Raw genomic sequence first — 20796 nt, 5'->3', positions numbered from 1 at the left:
CAGAAAGAATTGAATTCAATGTTTTTTGTTCATTTTGCTTGTTTGTCGGATTTTGGGATGGACTCTTTGGCTTTGCTTTTCTTCTCCTCATTGGATTTTTCATGTTCAAAGTTGCAGAAGCCAGATTACAAGCTCATTTTGGTTCAACTTCAGCAACTGTGCATTGCATTGCCATGTAATGTGATGCAATGCTATCTTTCTAGCTCTCCCTTTTTACTTCCTTTTGGATAAACAGACATATTAGGCAAGCATTTTGGAGCTTTCACCTAAATAACTACAGGTGGTGAGATAAGCTGCACAATATAATTGACCTTTCAGTATATTGTTGCACACACACCATCTATTTAGCAAATGCCCTTGTTATCAACAGCAGCCTTTTAAACTCACCTGAGCTAACAGGTATGTGCGCTGGTGACTCTGCTGCGCTTAAAATTTCTTTTTTGGTTTGCTACAATGCCTTTTCTGAAACGTTGTCTCCTTCTGCTGGAACACTGACTTCTTTCATTTAATGCCTGCAGACTATAAAAGAGAACCCAACCCAAAAAGTTTGGTTGATTAGTCTGTGGCATTCTGTTAAACTGTTGCTTATGGCGGTCTCTGTGAGCTTCTCAGCGACATTCAGCCAGCCAGGTATCCTGCCTGCAGTAGATGGAATGTGGCAATGGAACGCTGGCTGCGCGTGTCATAATAGGCTCTGAGCCTTTATATACCTGTGCACAGCAGCAGCCACCTTCAGTCTGCTGCTGGACAGCCAGCAGCAGCAGCAGCAGGAGAGGTATGTAATCAGGAGCCCTCCTGCTAAGGGTAGACAGCTGCTCGTTCCACCCCACCCCCCGCCTTAATTGGTTCTCCTCCCTTCCAACGGTGTTGAGGCGGGTGGGAACAGCAGGGGGTGAAGGTGCTGTGTTTAAAGAGGTGGAGTTATGCAGATCTAAAACGCGTGGATTGCAGCAGCAGCAAGCCGAAAAGTGCAGGCATGTAAGGGATCTAGAGGTTGACAACATGTCTTCTTAACGGGAGTCCAGGAGCTCATCTCCACAAATGGACTTTTCAGGATCCTTGGGTGGCTCCGTAGTTTGAAACCAATTCTGGTTATCGCTTCTCGGCCTTTTGGCTAAGATCAAGTGTAGTATCTGTTCTTATCAGTTTAATATCTGATACGTCTCCTATCTGGGGACCATATATTAAATGGATTTTTAGAACAGGGAGATGGAAAAAGAGCTTGCTCTGTCCACTCCACGCATTGACCTGGTATTGCAGTATCTCCAGGACCGGTGCACCCCTTCTTTAATGCAGTTTCTAAAATCAGAAAGAATTGAATTCAATGTTTTTTGTTCATTTTGCTTGTTTGTCGGATTTTGGGATGGACTCTTTGGCTTTGCTTTTCTTCTCCTCATTGGATTTTTCATGTTCAAAGTTGCAGAAGCCAGATTACAAGCTCATTTTGGTTCAACTTCAGCAACTGTGCATTGCATTGCCATGTAATGTGATGCAATGCTATCTTTCTAGCTCTCCCTTTTTACTTCCTTTTGGATAAACAGACATATTAGGCAAGCATTTTGGAGCTTTCACCTAAATAACTACAGGTGGTGAGATAAGCTGCACAATATAATTGACCTTTCAGTATATTGTTGCACACACACCATCTATTTAGCAAATGCCCTTGTTATCAACAGCAGCTTTTTAAACTCACTTGAGCTAACAGGTATGTGCGCTGGTTACTCTGCTGCGCTTAAAATTTCTTTTTTGGTTTGCTACAATGCCTTTTCTGAAACGTTGTCTCCTTCTGCTGGAACACTGACTTCTTTCATTTAATGCCTGCAGACTATAAAAGAGAACCCAACCCAAAAAGTTTGGTTGATTAGTCTGTGGCATTCTGTTAAACTGTTGCTTATGGCGGTCTCTGTGAGCTTCTCAGCGACATTCAGCCAGCCAGGTATCCTGCCTGCAGTAGATGGAATGTGGCAATGGAACGCTGGCTGCGCGTGTCATAATAGGCTCTGAGCCTTTATATACCTGTGCACAGCAGCAGCCACCTTCAGTCTGCTGCTGGACAGCCAGCAGCAGCAGCAGCAGGAGAGGTATGTAATCAGGAGCCCTCCTGCTAAGGGTAGACAGCTGCTCGTTCCACCCCACCCCCCGCCTTAATTGGTTCTCCTCCCTTCCAACGGTGTTGAGGCGGGTGGGAACAGCAGGGGGTGAAGGTGCTGTGTTTAAAGAGGTGGAGTTATGCAGATCTAAAACGCGTGGATTGCAGCAGCAGCAAGCCGAAAAGTGCAGGCATGTAAGGGATCTAGAGGTTGACAACATGTCTTCTTAACGGGAGTCCAGGAGCTCATCTCCACAAATGGACTTTTCAGGATCCTTGGGTGGCTCCGTAGTTTGAAACCAATTCTGGTTATCGCTTCTCGGCCTTTTGGCTAAGATCAAGTGTAGTATCTGTTCTTATCAGTTTAATATCTGATACGTCCCCTATCTGGGGACCATATATTAAATGGATTTTTAGAACAGGGAGATGGAAAAAGAGCTTGCTCTGTCCACTCCACGCATTGACCTGGTATTGCAGTATCTCCAGGACCGGTGCACTCCTTCTTTAATGCAGTTTCTAAAATCAGAAAGAATTGAATTCAATGTTTTTTGTTCATTTTGCTTGTTTGTCGGATTTTGGGATGGACTCTTTGGCTTTGCTTTTCTTCTCCTCATTGGATTTTTCATGTTCAAAGTTGCAGAAGCCAGATTACAAGCTCATTTTGGTTCAACTTCAGCAACTGTGCATTGCATTGCCATGTAATGTGATGCAATGCTATCTTTCTAGCTCTCCCTTTTTACTTCCTTTTGGATAAACAGACATATTAGGCAAGTGTAGCACCCTGAGGATTCGGCTGCTGCAGGGGTATTGCACCTCAACCCAGAGGTGTGATATTCCACTCCCGGGTAAGGATGGAGTGTGGATCTGAGCTCGGTAGGCTGCATGCACTACACACATCCCATTTCCGAGGAACAGGCCGACGGTACTCCCACTTAGAAATGTGCAGGTACGACCGAGTCTGTTCCTGGCTGGAGTGGGAGGGGGGTGGAACATCCCATGTAGTGTAGGGGCAGATAGGGGGAGCAGCCTGGGTAAAGTTAGGAGCTCATTGGGTGCTGGTCACCTGAGCTCACACATAGAGGGATATATAAGGTGGGCACCAACTAGAATCAGGGTCAGACGCAGTCAGTCAGTTGCAGAGAACAAGTCAGGAGCAGAGGAGAGAAGAAAGACCAAGACCCAGAGTGAGAGAGGAGAAAAGAGAAAGACCCAGAGCACAGAAGAGAAGGGACCCAAGAACCCAAATCAGAGCACCGGGTGAGGAGTCAGCATCAGGGTACCGGAACCCAAGCTGGTGGGGGTAAAAACAATCCCCAGCCAGAGACCGGAGACCGTGGGCAGTGTCTGTCACGGTCACCCACCACATTCACCCCGAAGGCACACCACATGAAGGGTCAGGGAACCCAGGGCCAAGGGTGTCCCAACAGAAGGCCCGAGGGAGCTGGACCTAGGTGGATCACTGGTGGGGACGGCTGAAGAAAGGACAGAGGGAGAGCTCAGGGCCACGCTCCGGACTTGTTTGGGGGTTGGCTGGATCCAGGACCTGGTGGACGCAGCACGGCTCGGGTGGTCACTAGCAGCTGGAGTGACCAGTACAACATCTGCAGTAAGTAAACACCCTTAACTGCACAACCTGACTCTGTCTTCACTGCCGTCTGCACTACACCACCACAACCCCCATCCTCTGCGCCTGTCCCCTCTGAGGCTATACCCCTCCCGTTGGGGGTTATCCCACCAAGCTGCGCACCCACCATCAGCCTCAGCGGACCCTGCTGCAGCGGCGGCCACAGTGACCGCATCACAACGGGTGGCGTAGTCGACACAAAAGAACTTTAGTAACATCTGTAGAACTGCCACATCACACTGAGCTTGACGCCCTGGGCACGGGACCGGGTCACAGCCGCTCGGAGACTACAACCCCCCCATCTGATCCGGTGCCGGGTATTCCCCTCAAAAAGGAATATGTCCCAGGGGGCGCGTCAACTTTGGCGTAGTCGGCAGGATTACGTGCCCGCAACACCCGGGTACTGCGTGCCTGAAGAAAAGTGCAAGTTTACCTCAGAAAGAAGTCTCCCGCCGGTTCCGGAGGGTCCACGCCATCGGACTCCATCACCAGTCGTTTCCCGCCGATTGTCCGCCATTTCCAGCTTGTTCCCGCCATCTGCAGAGTTTCCCGCCACTGGGCGACGCTTCCCGCCAAAACCGCAGATTTCCCGCCTTGGAAGAGCAGCGGACGCCATTATGGGCGTGCCAAAGGAGGGCAAGAGGCCACCTCCCATCGTGGGCCAGGACAGAAAATGGCGCCAAAAGTGGAAACCGCCCCCACCAACAGAGACTGTGATGCTGGAGGTGTCTGTCAGCGTGAAAGAACTACCCCTGGAGCTGACAGTCACCGAGTTGCCCCGGGACCGCCCTCGAAGTGGGAGGAGACGAAAGAAAAGAGCGAAGATGGGTGCCGCTTGGAGCAGTCTGGAGCGAGCGCACCCGGAGGCAAGAGGTCTAACGAGGAGTAGCGGAGGAGCTTACCCGGAGATGGAGAGAAAGCAGAACAGCACCGGCCCGCTGGCCAGGAGTCTGCTAGAGACCGAGGAAGGAGGGCAGAGCAGCACCGGCCCGCTGGCCAGGAGCCTGCCGGAAGCAGAGCAGAGCAGCACCGACCCGATGGTCAGGAGCCTGCTAGAGTCCACAACCCCGCTAGGTCTAGCGGAGATCTTAGCGCAGCTCCCCCGAGACCGGGAGTGTGCACAAACTGCCCTGGAGGGCCTCGCACGGAGGATGGCCCGGGTACAGCGTGAGATACTGGCGGAGTGGAGCCGGGAGATGGCCCAGCAAGCAGAGACCAGTCAACGGAGCACGCTACCCTGGAAGAGGAAGCAGACCGCCTCTGAGGATGGCGCGGGAGGACCCAAGGCCGGAGACGGCGCCGAGGAGGGAGCCGAACGCATGGAGGCAGGTAAAGGGGACGCCTATACCCCAAGCCGTGACACCGCTTACCTGCCCCAGCTCCCCGTCGCAGAGCCCGAAAGTCCCCCTGCTGTGCCCGTAGCCGCCATGTCACCGCTATGGACTAGGCCCCGACCGGAAGCCGCCGCAGCGACCCCTGTGACGTCACGCGCCTCGACCCGGAGCGTGACAAAGCAGGAAATACCACCAGCCTGGTCGCAAGGCCTAGTACCCCCGGGCGCCGCATCACCAACAGCGCCCCCTACCTCCGCGGAGCCTCCGGCCTGGCCGCAAGGCCAGGTAGCCCAGGGCGCCGCCGTCCTAATGGTGCCCTTCACCTTCCAGGTGCCCCAGGCCTGGCCGCAAGGCCTGGGCAACCCGGGCGCCACCACCACCGCGCCCGCGCCCGCAATACCAAGGGTGCCACACCTGGGGGAGGACTTGTTCAGCCAGCTCACATGGCCGGACGGGCGGCCCTTCATCTGGCCCGAAGGATACCATGAGCTGGAACGGCAGCAGAGACTAAGACCCCTGGATGAACCCCTGATTCCGGCTCCGAAGCCCGTGGCACGGATCTCGCCCCCGCTAGCGGAAGCGCAGTTTGAGTGGGACCCCACCGGAGAAGATCTAATGGGGTTCACTCAGGAAACTAGGGCCGCTGCAGCAGAGCGTGCGGAGTGCTGCCGCCAACAGCTCGAGGAGTTTGCGAGGGAGCGGAGAGAGAGGCGGGTCCGGGAACAACAGGCCCAAATAAGGAGCGCCGAGCAGAAGAGCCGGACCAGTAGGGACCCCCGTGCAGCGCACAGTCCCCGCACCACCGGGACTGTAATAAAGTTCAACCAGCAGCACGGGTGGGGCTTCATTCGAGACAACAACACCCACGGCGACGTCTTTGTCACGCGCAGAGACGTGGAGTCCCATCTGCCGGAGGGGCACAGAGGTCGTGACCTCTACATCGGAGATGAGGTCACCTTTACCCGGCACAAGTGTGCCAAAGGACCTTACGCCCTCCACGTACACCGCCTGACGGAGGAGGAGTTGCGGTGCGAGGAGGAGGAGCAAGAGGACCCGGACGGGTCTGAAGTTCAAAGAGCAGGAGGAAGACGCCGTTGAGTGCGGCAGAGCAGGTGCTGTAAATAAGTTACCCAATGGGGGTATAAAGAAACTGAAACTGTTGCTGCTAAAATAGTCCCCGTTGGGACCAGTGAACTGTTTACCCGTTAACCCCTTCATCCTACAGGCTGAGGACTGTGAGCAGCCATTCCCTTCCCTCTACCTGGCCGAGGACTGAGAGCGGCCAACTTCCCCTGTATATAGTTGCGCTTCCTAAAGCGCCCCCTACCGGTTTTATAGGAAAACCAGTTTTTCTAAGAGACTGTCGCACTTTTCCCGGACACACGTTGCACAGTGTCCGGAGCCTGAAACAAGAGACGACGAGAATGTTGATATGAAAAGTTTTATATATATAATGTTTTATATGTTTTATATGTTTATGAAAAAAAAATGTATGTTTTTGGTGTTATTTATGTCTTACAGCCCGAGGACGTGCTGTGATTTACCAGGGGGGAATGTAGCACCCTGAGGATTCGGCTGCTGCAGGGGTATTGCACCTCAACCCAGAGGTGTGATATTCCACTCCCGGGTAAGGATGGAGTGTGGATCTGAGCTCGGTAGGCTGCATGCACTACACACATCCCATTTCCGAGGAACAGGCCGACGGTACTCCCACTTAGAAATGTGCAGGTACGACCGAGTCTGTTCCTGGCTGGAGTGGGAGGGGGGTGGAACATCCCATGTAGTGTAGGGGCAGATAGGGGGAGCAGCCTGGGTAAAGTTAGGAGCTCATTGGGTGCTGGTCACCTGAGCTCACACATAGAGGGATATATAAGGTGGGCACCAACTAGAATCAGGGTCAGACGCAGTCAGTCAGTTGCAGAGAACAAGTCAGGAGCAGAGGAGAGAAGAAAGACCAAGACCCAGAGTGAGAGAGGAGAAAAGAGAAAGACCCAGAGCACAGAAGAGAAGGGACCCAAGAACCCAAATAAGAGCACCGGGTGAGGAGTCAGCATCAGGGTACCGGAACCCAAGCTGGTGGGGGTAAAAACAATCCCCAGCCAGAGACCGGAGACCGTGGGCAGTGTCTGTCACGGTCACCCACCACATTCACCCCGAAGGCACACCACATGAAGGGTCAGGGAACCCAGGGCCAAGGGTGTCCCAACAGAAGGCCCGAGGGAGCTGGACCTAGGTGGATCACTGGTGGGGACGGCTGAAGAAAGGACAGAGGGAGAGCTCAGGGCCACGCTCCGGACTTGTTTGGGGGTTGGCTGGATCCAGGACCTGGTGGACGCAGCACGGCTCGGGTGGTCACTAGCAGCTGGAGTGACCAGTACAACATCTGCAGTAAGTAAACACCCTTAACTGCACAACCCGACTCTGTCTTCACTGCCGTCTGCACTACACCACCACAACCCCCATCCTCTGCGCCTGTCCCCTCTGAGGCTATACCCCTCCCGTTGGGGGTTATCCCACCAAGCTGCGCACCCACCATCAGCCTCAGCGGACCCTGCTGCAGCGGCGGCCACAGTGACCGCATCACAACGGGTGGCGTAGTCGACACAAAAGAACTTTAGTAACATCTGTAGAACTGCCACATCACACTGAGCTTGACGCCCTGGGCACGGGACCGGGTCACAGCCGCTCGGAGACTACAACCCCCCCATCTGATCCGGTGCCGGGTATTCCCCTCAAAAAGGAATATGTCCCAGGGGGCGCGTCACAAGCATTTTGGAGCTTTCACCTAAATAACTACAGGTGGTGAGATAAGCTGCACAATATAATTGACCTTTCAGTATATTGTTGCACACACACCATCTATTTAGCAAATGCCCTTGTTATCAACAGCAGCCTTTTAAACTCACCTGAGCTAACAGGTATGTGCGCTGGTTACTCTGCTGCGCTTAAAATTTCTTTTTTGGTTTGCTACAATGCCTTTTCTGAAACGTTGTCTCCTTCTGCTGGAACACTGACTTCTTTCATTTAATGCCTGCAGACTATAAAAGAGAACCCAACCCAAAAAGTTTGGTTGATTAGTCTGTGGCATTCTGTTAAACTGTTGCTTATGGCGGTCTCTGTGAGCTTCTCAGCGACATTCAGCCAGCCAGGTATCCTGCCTGCAGTAGATGGAATGTGGCAATGGAACGCTGGCTGCGCGTGTCATAATAGGCTCTGAGCCTTTATATACCTGTGCACAGCAGCAGCCACCTTCAGTCTGCTGCTGGACAGCCAGCAGCAGCAGCAGCAGGAGAGGTATGTAATCAGGAGCCCTCCTGCTAAGGGTAGACAGCTGCTCGTTCCACCCCACCCCCCGCCTTAATTGGTTCTCCTCCCTTCCAACGGTGTTGAGGCGGGTGGGAACAGCAGGGGGTGAAGGTGCTGTGTTTAAAGAGGTGGAGTTATGCAGATCTAAAACGCGTGGATTGCAGCAGCAGCAAGCCGAAAAGTGCAGGCATGTAAGGGATCTAGAGGTTGACAACATGTCTTCTTAACGGGAGTCCAGGAGCTCATCTCCACAAATGGACTTTTCAGGATCCTTGGGTGGCTCCGTAGTTTGAAACCAATTCTGGTTATCGCTTCTCGGCCTTTTGGCTAAGATCAAGTGTAGTATCTGTTCTTATCAGTTTAATATCTGATACGTCCCCTATCTGGGGACCATATATTAAATGGATTTTTAGAACAGGGAGATGGAAAAAGAGCTTGCTCTGTCCACTCCACGCATTGACCTGGTATTGCAGTATCTCCAGGACCGGTGCACCCCTTCTTTAATGCAGTTTCTAAAATCAGAAAGAATTGAATTCAATGTTTTTTGTTCATTTTGCTTGTTTGTCGGATTTTGGGATGGACTCTTTGGCTTTGCTTTTCTTCTCCTCATTGGATTTTTCATGTTCAAAGTTGCAGAAGCCAGATTACAAGCTCATTTTGGTTCAACTTCAGCAACTGTGCATTGCATTGCCATGTAATGTGATGCAATGCTATCTTTCTAGCTCTCCCTTTTTACTTCCTTTTGGATAAACAGACATATTAGGCAAGCATTTTGGAGCTTTCACCTAAATAACTACAGGTGGTGAGATAAGCTGCACAATATAATTGACCTTTCAGTATATTGTTGCACACACACCATCTATTTAGCAAATGCCCTTGTTATCAACAGCAGCCTTTTAAACTCACCTGAGATAACAGGTATGTGCGCTGGTTACTCTGCTGCGCTTAAAATTTCTTTTTTGGTTTGCTACAATGCCTTTTCTGAAACGTTGTCTCCTTCTGCTGGAACACTGACTTCTTTCATTTAATGCCTGCAGACTATAAAAGAGAACCCAACCCAAAAAGTTTGGTTGATTAGTCTGTGGCATTCTGTTAAACTGTTGCTTATGGCGGTCTCTGTGAGCTTCTCAGCGACATTCAGCCAGCCAGGTATCCTGCCTGCAGTAGATGGAATGTGGCAATGGAACGCTGGCTGCGCGTGTCATAATAGGCTCTGAGCCTTTATATACCTGTGCACAGCAGCAGCCACCTTCAGTCTGCTGCTGGACAGCCAGCAGCAGCAGCAGCAGGAGAGGTATGTAATCAGGAGCCCTCCTGCTAAGGGTAGACAGCTGCTCGTTCCACCCCACCCCCCGCCTTAATTGGTTCTCCTCCCTTCCAACGGTGTTGAGGCGGGTGGGAACAGCAGGGGGTGAAGGTGCTGTGTTTAAAGAGGTGGAGTTATGCAGATCTAAAACGCGTGGATTGCAGCAGCAGCAAGCCGAAAAGTGCAGGCATGTAAGGGATCTAGAGGTTGACAACATGTCTTCTTAACGGGAGTCCAGGAGCTCATCTCCACAAATGGACTTTTCAGGATCCTTGGGTGGCTCCGTAGTTTGAAACCAATTCTGGTTATCGCTTCTCGGCCTTTTGGCTAAGATCAAGTGTAGTATCTGTTCTTATCAGTTTAATATCTGATACGTCCCCTATCTGGGGACCATATATTAAATGGATTTTTAGAACAGGGAGATGGAAAAAGAGCTTGCTCTGTCCACTCCACGCATTGACCTGGTATTGCAGTATCTCCAGGACCGGTGCACCCCTTCTTTAATGCAGTTTCTAAAATCAGAAAGAATTGAATTCAATGTTTTTTGTTCATTTTGCTTGTTTGTCGGATTTTGGGATGGACTCTTTGGCTTTGCTTTTCTTCTCCTCATTGGATTTTTCATGTTCAAAGTTGCAGAAGCCAGATTACAAGCTCATTTTGGTTCAACTTCAGCAACTGTGCATTGCATTGCCATGTAATGTGATGCAATGCTATCTTTCTAGCTCTCCCTTTTTACTTCCTTTTGGATAAACAGACATATTAGGCAAGCATTTTGGAGCTTTCACCTAAATAACTACAGGTGGTGAGATAAGCTGCACAATATAATTGACCTTTCAGTATATTGTTGCACACACACCATCTATTTAGCAAATGCCCTTGTTATCAACAGCAGCCTTTTAAACTCACCTGAGCTAACAGGTATGTGCGCTGGTTACTCTGCTGCGCTTAAAATTTCTTTTTGGGTTTGCTACAATGCCTTTTCTGAAACGTTGTCTCCTTCTGCTGGAACACTGACTTCTTTCATTTAATGCCTGCAGACTATAAAAGAGAACCCAACCCAAAAAGTTTGGTTGATTAGTCTGTGGCATTCTGTTAAACTGTTGCTTATGGCGGTCTCTGTGAGCTTCTCAGCGACATTCAGCCAGCCAGGTATCCTGCCTGCAGTAGATGGAATGTGGCAATGGAACGCTGGCTGCGCGTGTCATAATAGGCTCTGAGCCTTTATATACCTGTGCACAGCAGCAGCCACCTTCAGTCTGCTGCTGGACAGCCAGCAGCAGCAGCAGCAGGAGAGGTATGTAATCAGGAGCCCTCCTGCTAAGGGTAGACAGCTGCTCGTTCCACCCCACCCCCCGCCTTAATTGGTTCTCCTCCCTTCCAACGGTGTTGAGGCGGGTGGGAACAGCAGGGGGTGAAGGTGCTGTGTTTAAAGAGGTGGAGTTATGCAGATCTAAAACGCGTGGATTGCAGCAGCAGCAAGCCGAAAAGTGCAGGCATGTAAGGGATCTAGAGGTTGACAACATGTCTTCTTAACGGGAGTCCAGGAGCTCATCTCCACAAACGGACTTTTCAGGATCCTTGGGTGGCTCCGTAGTTTGAAACCAATTCTGGTTATCGCTTCTCGGCCTTTTGGCTAAGATCAAGTGTAGTATCTGTTCTTATCAGTTTAATATCTGATACGTCCCCTATCTGGGGACCATATATTAAATGGATTTTTAGAACAGGGAGATGGAAAAAGAGCTTGCTCTGTCCACTCCACGCATTGACCTGGTATTGCAGTATCTCCAGGACCGGTGCACCCCTTCTTTAATGCAGTTTCTAAAATCAGAAAGAATTGAATTCAATGTTTTTTGTTCATTTTGCTTGTTTGTCGGATTTTGGGATGGACTCTTTGGCTTTGCTTTTCTTCTCCTCATTGGATTTTTCATGTTCAAAGTTGCAGAAGCCAGATTACAAGCTCATTTTGGTTCAACTTCAGCAACTGTGCATTGCATTGCCATGTAATGTGATGCAATGCTATCTTTCTAGCTCTCCCTTTTTACTTCCTTTTGGATAAACAGACATATTAGGCAAGCATTTTGGAGCTTTCACCTAAATAACTACAGGTGGTGAGATAAGCTGCACAATATAATTGACCTTTCAGTATATTGTTGCACACACACCATCTATTTAGCAAATGCCCTTGTTATCAACAGCAGCCTTTTAAACTCACCTGAGCTAACAGGTATGTGCGCTGGTTACTCTGCTGCGCTTAAAATTTCTTTTTTGGTTTGCTACAATGCCTTTTCTGAAACGTTGTCTCCTTCTGCTGGAACACTGACTTCTTTCATTTAATGCCTGCAGACTATAAAAGAGAACCCAACCCAAAAAGTTTGGTTGATTAGTCTGTGGCATTCTGTTAAACTGTTGCTTATGGCGGTCTCTGTGAGCTTCTCAGCGACATTCAGCCAGCCAGGTATCCTGCCTGCAGTAGATGGAATGTGGCAATGGAACGCTGGCTGCGCGTGTCATAATAGGCTCTGAGCCTTTATATACCTGTGCACAGCAGCAGCCACCTTCAGTCTGCTGCTGGACAGCCAGCAGCAGCAGCAGCAGGAGAGGTATGTAATCAGGAGCCCTCCTGCTAAGGGTAGACAGCTGCTCGTTCCACCCCACCCCCCGCCTTAATTGGTTCTCCTCCCTTCCAACGGTGTTGAGGCGGGTGGGAACAGCAGGGGGTGAAGGTGCTGTGTTTAAAGAGGTGGAGTTATGCAGATCTAAAACGCGTGGATTGCAGCAGCAGCAAGCCGAAAAGTGCAGGCATGTAAGGGATCTAGAGGTTGACAACATGTCTTCTTAACGGGAGTCCAGGAGCTCATCTCCACAAATGGACTTTTCAGGATCCTTGGGTGGCTCCGTAGTTTGAAACCAATTCTGGTTATCGCTTCTCGGCCTTTTGGCTAAGATCAAGTGTAGTATCTGTTCTTATCAGTTTAATATCTGATACGTCCCCTATCTGGGGACCATATATTAAATGGATTTTTAGAACAGGGAGATGGAAAAAGAGCTTGCTCTGTCCACTCCACGCATTGACCTGGTATTGCAGTATCTCCAGGACCGGTGCACCCCTTCTTTAATGCAGTTTCTAAAATCAGAAAGAATTGAATTCAATGTTTTTTGTTCATTTTGCTTGTTTGTCGGATTTTGGGATGGACTCTTTGGCTTTGCTTTTCTTCTCCTCATTGGATTTTTCATGTTCAAAGTTGCAGAAGCCAGATTACAAGCTCATTTTGGTTCAACTTCAGCAACTGTGCATTGCATTGCCATGTAATGTGATGCAATGCTATCTTTCTAGCTCTCCCTTTTTACTTCCTTTTGGATAAACAGACATATTAGGCAAGCATTTTGGAGCTTTCACCTAAATAACTACAGGTGGTGAGATAAGCTGCACAATATAATTGACCTTTCAGTATATTGTTGCACACACACCATCTATTTAGCAAATGCCCTTGTTATCAACAGCAGCCTTTTAAACTCACCTGAGCTAACAGGTATGTGCGCTGGTTACTCTGCTGCGCTTAAAATTTCTTTTTTGGTTAGCTACAATGCCTTTTCTGAAACGTTGTCTTCTTCTGCTGGAACACTGACTTCTTTCATTTAATGCCTGCAGACTATAAAAGAGAACCCAACCCAAAAAGTTTGGTTGATTAGTCTGTGGCATTCTGTTAAACTGTTGCTTATGGCGGTCTCTGTGAGCTTCTCAGCGACATTCAGCCAGCCAGGTATCCTGCCTGCAGTAGATGGAATGTGGCAATGGAACGCTGGCTGCGCGTGTCATAATAGGCTCTGAGCCTTTATATACCTGTGCACAGCAGCAGCCACCTTCAGTCTGCTGCTGGACAGCCAGCAGCAGCAGCAGCAGGAGAGGTATGTAATCAGGAGCCCTCCTGCTAAGGGTAGACAGCTGCTCGTTCCACCCCACCCCCCACCTTAATTGGTTCTCCTCCCTTCCAACGGTGTTGAGGCGGGTGGGAACAGCAGGGGGTGAAGGTGCTGTGTTTAAAGAGGTGGAGTTATGCAGATCTAAAACGCGTGGATTGCAGCAGCAGCAAGCCGAAAAGTGCAGGCATGTAAGGGATCTAGAGGTTGACAACATGTCTTCTTAACGGGAGTCCAGGAGCTCATCTCCACAAATGGACTTTTCAGGATCCTTGGGTGGCTCCGTAGTTTGAAACCAATTCTGGTTATCGCTTCTCGGCCTTTTGGCTAAGATCAAGTGTAGTATCTGTTCTTATCAGTTTAATATCTGATACGTCCCCTATCTGGGGACCATATATTAAATGGATTTTTAGAACAGGGAGATGGAAAAAGAGCTTGCTCTGTCCACTCCACGCATTGACCTGGTATTGCAGTATCTCCAGGACCGGTGCACCCCTTCTTTAATGCAGTTTCTAAAATCAGAAAGAATTGAATTCAATGTTTTTTGTTCATTTTGCTTGTTTGTCGGATTTTGGGATGGACTCTTTGGCTTTGCTTTTCTTCTCCTCATTGGATTTTTCATGTTCAAAGTTGCAGAAGCCAGATTACAAGCTCATTTTGGTTCAACTTCAGCAACTGTGCATTGCATTGCCATGTAATGTGATGCAATGCTATCTTTCTAGCTCTCCCTTTTTACTTCCTTTTGGATAAACAGACATATTAGGCAAGCATTTTGGAGCTTTCACCTAAATAACTACAGGTGGTGAGATAAGCTGCACAATATAATTGACCTTTCAGTATATTGTTGCACACACACCATCTATTTAGCAAATGCCCTTGTTATCAACAGCAGCCTTTTAAACTCACCTGAGCTAACAGGTATGTGCGCTGGTTACTCTGTTGCGCTTAAAATTTCTTTTTTGGTTTGCTACAATGCCTTTTCTGAAACGTTGTCTCCTTCTGCTGGAACACTGACTTCTTTCATTTAATGCCTGCAGACTATAAAAGAGAACCCAACCCAAAAAGTTTGGTTGATTAGTCTGTGGCATTCTGTTAAACTGTTGCTTATGGCGGTCTCTGTGAGCTTCTCAGCGACATTCAGCCAGCCAGGTATCCTGCCTGCAGTAGATGGAATGTGGCAATGGAACGCTGGCTGCGCGTGTCATAATAGGCTCTGAGCCTTTATATACCTGTGCACAGCAGCAGCCACCTTCAGTCTGCTGCTGGACAGCCAGCAGCAGCAGCAGGAGAGGTATGTAATCAGGAGCCCTCCTGCTAAGGGTAGACAGCTGCTCGTTCCACCCCACCCCCCGCCTTAATTGGTTCTCCTCCCTTCCAACGGTGTTGAGGCGGGTGGGAACAGCAGGGGGTGAAGGTGCTGTGTTTAAAGAGGTGGAGTTATGCAGATCTAAAACGCGTGGATTGCAGCAGCAGCAAGCCGAAAAGTGCAGGCATGTAAGGGATCTAGAGGTTGACAACATGTCTTCTTAACGGGAGTCCAGGAGCTCATCTCCACAAATGGACTTTTCAGGATCCTTGGGTGGCTCCGTAGTTTGAAACCAATTCTGGTTATCGCTTCTCGGCCTTTTGGCTAAGATCAAGTGTAGTATCTGTTCTTATCAGTTTAATATCTGATACGTCCCCTATCTGGGGACCATATATTAAATGGATTTTTAGAACAGGGAGATGGAAAAAGAGCTTGCTCTGTCCACTCCACGCATTGACCTGGTATTGCAGTATCTCCAGGACCGGTGCACCCCTTCTTTAATGCAGTTTCTAAAATCAGAAAGAATTGAATTCAATGTTTTTTGTTCATTTTGCTTGTTTGTCGGATTTTGGGATGGACTCTTTGGCTTTGCTTTTCTTCTCCTCATTGGATTTTTCATGTTCAAAGTTGCAGAAGCCAGATTACAAGCTCATTTTGGTTCAACTTCAGCAACTGTGCATTGCATTGCCATGTAATGTGATGCGATGCTATCTTTCTAGCTCTCCCTTTTTACTTCCTTTTGGATAAACAGACATATTAGGCAAGCATTTTGGAGCTTTCACCTAAATAACTACAGGTGGTGAGATAAGCTGCACAATATAATTGACCTTTCAGTATATTGTTGCACACACACCATCTATTTAGCAAATGCCCTTGTTATCAACAGCAGCCTTTTAAACTCACCTGAGCTAACAGGTATGTGCGCTGGTTACTCTGCTGCGCTTAAAATTTCTTTTTTGGTTTGCTACAATGCCTTTTCTGAAACGTTGTCTCCTTCTGCTGGAACACTGACTTCTTTCATTTAATGCCTGCAGACTATAAAAGAGAACCCAACCCAAAAAGTTTGGTTGATTAGTCTGTGGCATTCTGTTAAACTGTTGCTTATGGCGGTCTCTGTGAGCTTCTCAGCGACATTCAGCCAGCCAGGTATCCTGCCTGCAGTAGATGGAATGTGGCAATGGAACGCTGGCTGCGCGTGTCATAATAGGCTCTGAGCCTTTATATACCTGTGCACAGCAGCAGCCACCTTCAGTCTGCTGCTGGACAGCCAGCAGCAGCAGCAGCAGGAGAGGTATGTAATCAGGAGCCCTCCTGCTAAGGGTAGACAGCTGCTCGTTCCACCCCACCCCCCGCCTTAATTGGTTCTCCTCCCTTCCAACGGTGTTGAGGCGGGTGGGAACAGCAGGGGGTGAAGGTGCTGTGTTTAAAGAGGTGGAGTTATGCAGATCTAAAACGCGTGGATTGCAGCAGCAGCAAGCCGAAAAGTGCAGGCATGTAAGGGATCTAGAGGTTGACAACATGTCTTCTTAACGGGAGTCCAGGAGCTCATCTCCACAAATGGACTTTTCAGGATCCTTGGGTGGCTCCGTAGTTTGAAACCAATTCTGGTTATCGCTTCTCGGCCTTTTGGCTAAGATCAAGTGTAGTATCTGTTCTTATCAGTTTAATATCTGATACGTCCCCTATCTGGGGACCATATATTAAATGGATTTTTAGAACAGGGAGATGGAAAAAGAGCTTGCTCTGTCCACTCCACGCATTGACCTGGTATTGCAGTATCTCCAGGACCGGTGCACCCCTTCTTTAATGCAGTTTCTAAAATCAGAAAGAATTGAATTCAATGTTTTTTGTTCATTTTGCTTGTTTGTCGGATTTTGGGATGGACTCTTTGGCTTTGCTTTTCTTCTCCTCATTGGATTTTTCATGTTCAAAGTTGCAGAAGCCAGATTACAAGCTCATTTTGGTTCAACTTCAGCAACTGTGCATTGCATTGCCATGTAATGTGATGCAATGCTATCTTTCTAGCTCTCCCTTTTTACTTCCTTTTGGATAAACAGACATATTAGGCAAGCATTTTGGAGCTTTCACCTAAATAACTACAGGTGGTGAGATAAGCTGCACAATATAATTGACCTTTCAGTATATTGTTGCACACACACCATCTATTTAGCAAATGCCCTTGTTATCAACAGCAGCCTTTTAAACTCACCTGAGCTAACAGGTATGTGCGCTGGTTACTCTGCTGCGCTTAAAATTTCTTTTTTGGTTTGCTACAATGCCTTTTCTGAAACGTTGTCTCCTTCTGCTGGAACACTGACTTCTTTCATTTAATGCCTGCAGACTATAAAAGAGAACCCAACCCAAAAAGTTTGGTTGATTAGTCTGTGGCATTCTGTTAAACTGTTGCTTATGGCGGTCTCTGTGAGCTTCTCAGCGACATTCAGCCAGCCAGGTATCCTGCCTGCAGTAGATGGAATGTGGCAATGGAACGCTGGCTGCGCGTGTCATAATAGGCTCTGAGCCTTTATATACCTGTGCACAGCAGCAGCCACCTTCAGTCTGCTGCTGGACAGCCAGCAGCAGCAGCAGCAGGAGAGGTATGTAATCAGGAGCCCTCCTGCTAAGGGTAGACAGCTGCTCGTTCCACCCCACCCCCCGCCTTAATTGGTTCTCCTCCCTTCCAACGGTGTTGAGGCGGGTGGGAACAGCAGGGGGTGAAGGTGCTGTGTTTAAAGAGGTGGAGTTATGCAGATCTAAAACGCGTGGATTGCAGCAGCAGCAAGCCGAAAAGTGCAGGCATGTAAGGGATCTAGAGGTTGACAACATGTCTTCTTAACGGGAGTCCAGGAGCTCATCTCCACAAATGGACTTTTCAGGATCCTTGGGTGGCTCCGTAGTTTGAAACCAATTCTGGTTATCGCTTCTCGGCCTTTTGGCTAAGATCAAGTGTAGTATCTGTTCTTATCAGTTTAATATCTGATACGTCCCCTATCTGGGGACCATATATTAAATGGATTTTTAGAACAGGGAGATGGAAAAAGAGCTTGCTCTGTCCACTCCACGCATTGACCTGGTATTGCAGTATCTCCAGGACCGGTGCACCCCTTCTTTAATGCAGTTTCTAAAATCAGAAAGAATTGAATTCAATGTTTTTTGTTCATTTTGCTTGTTTGTCGGATTTTGGGATGGACTCTTTGGCTTTGCTTTTCTTCTCCTCATTGGATTTTTCATGTTCAAAGTTGCAGAAGCCAGATTACAAGCTCATTTTGGTTCAACTTCAGCAACTGTGCATTGCATTGCCATGTAATGTGATGCAATGCTATCTTTCTAGCTCTCCCTTTTTACTTCCTTTTGGATAAACAGACATATTAGGCAAGCATTTTGGAGCTTTCACCTAAATAACTACAGGTGGTGAGATAAGCTGCACAATATAATTGACCTTTCAGTATATTGTTGCACACACACCATCTATTTAGCAAATGCCCTTGTTATCAACAGCAGCCTTTTAAACTCACCTGAGCTAACAGGTATGTGCGCTGGTTACTCTGCTGCGCTTAAAATTTCTTTTTTGGTTTGCTACAATGCCTTTTCTGAAACGTTGTCTCCTTCTGCTGGAACACTGACTTCTTTCATTTAATGCCTGCAGACTATAAAAGAGAACCCAACCCAAAAAGTTTGGTTGATTAGTCTGTGGCATTCTGTTAAACTGTTGCTTATGGCGGTCTCTGTGAGCTTCTCAGTGACATTCAGCCAGCCAGGTATCCTGCCTGCAGTAGATGGAATGTGGCAATGGAACGCTGGCTGCGCGTGTCATAATAGGCTCTGAGCCTTTATATACCTGTGCACAGCAGCAGCCACCTTCAGTCTGCTGCTGGACAGCCAGCAGCAGCAGCAGCAGGAGAGGTATGTAATCAGGAGCCCTCCTGCTAAGGGTAGACAGCTGCTCGTTCCACCCCACCCCCCGCCTTAATTGGTTCTCCTCCCTTCCAACGGTGTTGAGGCGGGTGGGAACAGCAGGGGGTGAAGGTGCTGTGTTTAAAGAGGTGGAGTTATGCAGATCTAAAACGCGTGGATTGCAGCAGCAGCAAGCCGAAAAGTGCAGGCATGTAAGGGATCTAGAGGTTGACAACATGTCTTCTTAACGGGAGTCCAGGAGCTCATCTCCACAAATGGACTTTTCAGGATCCTTGGGTGGCTCCGTAGTTTGAAACCAATTCTGGTTATCGCTTCTCGGCCTTTTGGCTAAGATCAAGTGTAGTATCTGTTCTTATCAGTTTAATATCTGATACGTCCCCTATCTGGGGACCATATATTAAATGGATTTTTAGAACAGGGAGATGGAAAAAGAGCTTGCTCTGTCCACTCCACGCATTGACCTGGTATTGCAGTATCTCCAGGACCGGTGCACCCCTTCTTTAATGCAGTTTCTAAAATCAGAAAGAATTGAATTCAATGTTTTTTGTTCATTTTGCTTGTTTGTCGGATTTTGGGATGGACTCTTTGGCTTTGCTTTTCTTCTCCTCATTGGATTTTTCATGTTCAAAGTTGCAGAAGCCAGATTACAAGCTCATTTTGGTTCAACTTCAGCAACTGTGCATTGCATTGCCATGTAATGTGATGCAATGCTATCTTTCTAGCTCTCCCTTTTTACTTCCTTTTGGATAAACAGACATATTAGGCAAGCATTTTGGAGCTTTCACCTAAATAACTACAGGTGGTGAGATAAGCTGCACAATATAATTGACCTTTCAGTATATTGTTGCACACACACCATCTATTTAGCAAATGCCCTTGTTATCAACAGCAGCCTTTTAAACTCACCTGAGCTAACAGGTATGTGCGCTGGTTACTCTGCTGCGCTTAAAATTTCTTTTTTGGTTTGCTACAATGCCTTTTCTGAAACGTTGTCTCCTTCTGCTGGAACACTGACTTCTTTCATTTAATGCCTGCAGACTATAAAAGAGAACCCAACCCAAAAAGTTTGGTTGATTAGTCTGTGGCATTCTGTTAAACTGTTGCTTATGGCGGTCTCTGTGAGCTTCTCAGCGACATTCAGCCAGCCAGGTATCCTGCCTGCAGTAGATGTAATGTGGCAATGGAACGCTGGCTGCGCGTGTCATAATAGGCTCTGAGCCTTTATATACCTGTGCACAGCAGCAGCCACCTTCAGTCTGCTGCTGAACAGCCAGCAGCAGCAGCAGCAGGAGAGGTATGTAATCAGGAGCCCTCCTGCTAAGGGTAGACAGCTGCTCGTTCCACCCCACCCCCCGCCTTAATTGGTTCTCCTCCCTTCCAACGGTGTTGAGGCGGGTGGGAACAGCAGGGGGTGAAGGTGCTGTGTTTAAAGAGGTGGAGTTATGCAGATCTAAAACGCGTGGATTGCAGCAGCAGCAAGCCGAAAAGTGCAGGCATGTAAGGGATCTAGAGGTTGACAACATGTCTTCTTAACGGGAGTCCAGGAGCTCATCTCCACAAATGGACTTTTCAGGATCCTTGGGTGGCTCCGTAGTTTGAAACCAATTCTGGTTATCGCTTCTCGGCCTTTTGGCTAAGATCAAGTGTAGTATCTGTTCTTATCAGTTTAATATCTGATACGTCCCCTATCTGGGGACCATATATTAAATGGATTTTTAGAACAGGGAGATGGAAAAAGAGCTTGCTCTGTCCACTCCACGCATTGACCTGGTATTGCAGTATCTCCAGGACCGGTGCACCCCTTCTTTAATGCAGTTTCTAAAATCAGAAAGAATTGAATTCAATGTTTTTTGTTCATTTTGCTTGTTTGTCGGATTTTGGGATGGACTCTTTGGCTTTGCTTTTCTTCTCCTCATTGGATTTTTCATGTTCAAAGTTGCAGAAGCCAGATTACAAGCTCATTTTGGTTCAACATCAGCAACTGTGCATTGCATTGCC

General features: G+C 48.2%; 12 non-coding genes across 12 annotated transcripts; all 12 read left to right on the top strand.

Annotated features, from left to right (window-relative positions):
• The first annotated feature begins 1094 nt into the window (after positions 1–1094).
• On the top strand, positions 1095–1285 carry LOC141207150 (U2 spliceosomal RNA). Its single transcript, XR_012277573.1, has one exon. It is a non-coding gene; the product is annotated as a U2 spliceosomal RNA (small nuclear RNA).
• Positions 1286–2400: 1115 nt separating this feature from the next.
• Positions 2401–2591, top strand: LOC141207103 (U2 spliceosomal RNA). Its single transcript, XR_012277528.1, has one exon. It is a non-coding gene; the product is annotated as a U2 spliceosomal RNA (small nuclear RNA).
• A 6069-nt stretch (positions 2592–8660) lies between these two features.
• On the top strand, positions 8661–8851 carry LOC141207743 (U2 spliceosomal RNA). The gene has a single exon (XR_012278070.1). It is a non-coding gene; the product is annotated as a U2 spliceosomal RNA (small nuclear RNA).
• A 1115-nt stretch (positions 8852–9966) lies between these two features.
• LOC141207742 (U2 spliceosomal RNA) lies at positions 9967–10157 on the top strand. Its single transcript, XR_012278069.1, has one exon. It is a non-coding gene; the product is annotated as a U2 spliceosomal RNA (small nuclear RNA).
• A 1115-nt stretch (positions 10158–11272) lies between these two features.
• On the top strand, positions 11273–11463 carry LOC141207741 (U2 spliceosomal RNA). The gene has a single exon (XR_012278068.1). It is a non-coding gene; the product is annotated as a U2 spliceosomal RNA (small nuclear RNA).
• Positions 11464–12578: 1115 nt separating this feature from the next.
• On the top strand, positions 12579–12769 carry LOC141207740 (U2 spliceosomal RNA). The gene has a single exon (XR_012278067.1). It is a non-coding gene; the product is annotated as a U2 spliceosomal RNA (small nuclear RNA).
• Positions 12770–13884: 1115 nt separating this feature from the next.
• On the top strand, positions 13885–14075 carry LOC141207739 (U2 spliceosomal RNA). Its single transcript, XR_012278066.1, has one exon. It is a non-coding gene; the product is annotated as a U2 spliceosomal RNA (small nuclear RNA).
• A 1112-nt stretch (positions 14076–15187) lies between these two features.
• LOC141207738 (U2 spliceosomal RNA) lies at positions 15188–15378 on the top strand. The gene has a single exon (XR_012278065.1). It is a non-coding gene; the product is annotated as a U2 spliceosomal RNA (small nuclear RNA).
• Positions 15379–16493: 1115 nt separating this feature from the next.
• Positions 16494–16684, top strand: LOC141207737 (U2 spliceosomal RNA). The gene has a single exon (XR_012278064.1). It is a non-coding gene; the product is annotated as a U2 spliceosomal RNA (small nuclear RNA).
• A 1115-nt stretch (positions 16685–17799) lies between these two features.
• LOC141207736 (U2 spliceosomal RNA) lies at positions 17800–17990 on the top strand. Its single transcript, XR_012278063.1, has one exon. It is a non-coding gene; the product is annotated as a U2 spliceosomal RNA (small nuclear RNA).
• Positions 17991–19105: 1115 nt separating this feature from the next.
• On the top strand, positions 19106–19296 carry LOC141207734 (U2 spliceosomal RNA). The gene has a single exon (XR_012278061.1). It is a non-coding gene; the product is annotated as a U2 spliceosomal RNA (small nuclear RNA).
• Positions 19297–20411: 1115 nt separating this feature from the next.
• Positions 20412–20602, top strand: LOC141207733 (U2 spliceosomal RNA). The gene has a single exon (XR_012278060.1). It is a non-coding gene; the product is annotated as a U2 spliceosomal RNA (small nuclear RNA).
• The last annotated feature ends 194 nt before the right edge of the window (positions 20603–20796 follow it).

Source organism: Phyllobates terribilis, unplaced genomic scaffold, assembly GCF_046119375.1.
Source record: "Phyllobates terribilis strain yellow unplaced genomic scaffold, ASM4611937v1 Scaffold_160__1_contigs__length_4322635, whole genome shotgun sequence".
NCBI lineage: Eukaryota > Metazoa > Chordata > Amphibia > Anura > Dendrobatidae > Phyllobates > Phyllobates terribilis.
This window is presented reverse-complemented; position numbering and strand designations above follow the sequence as displayed.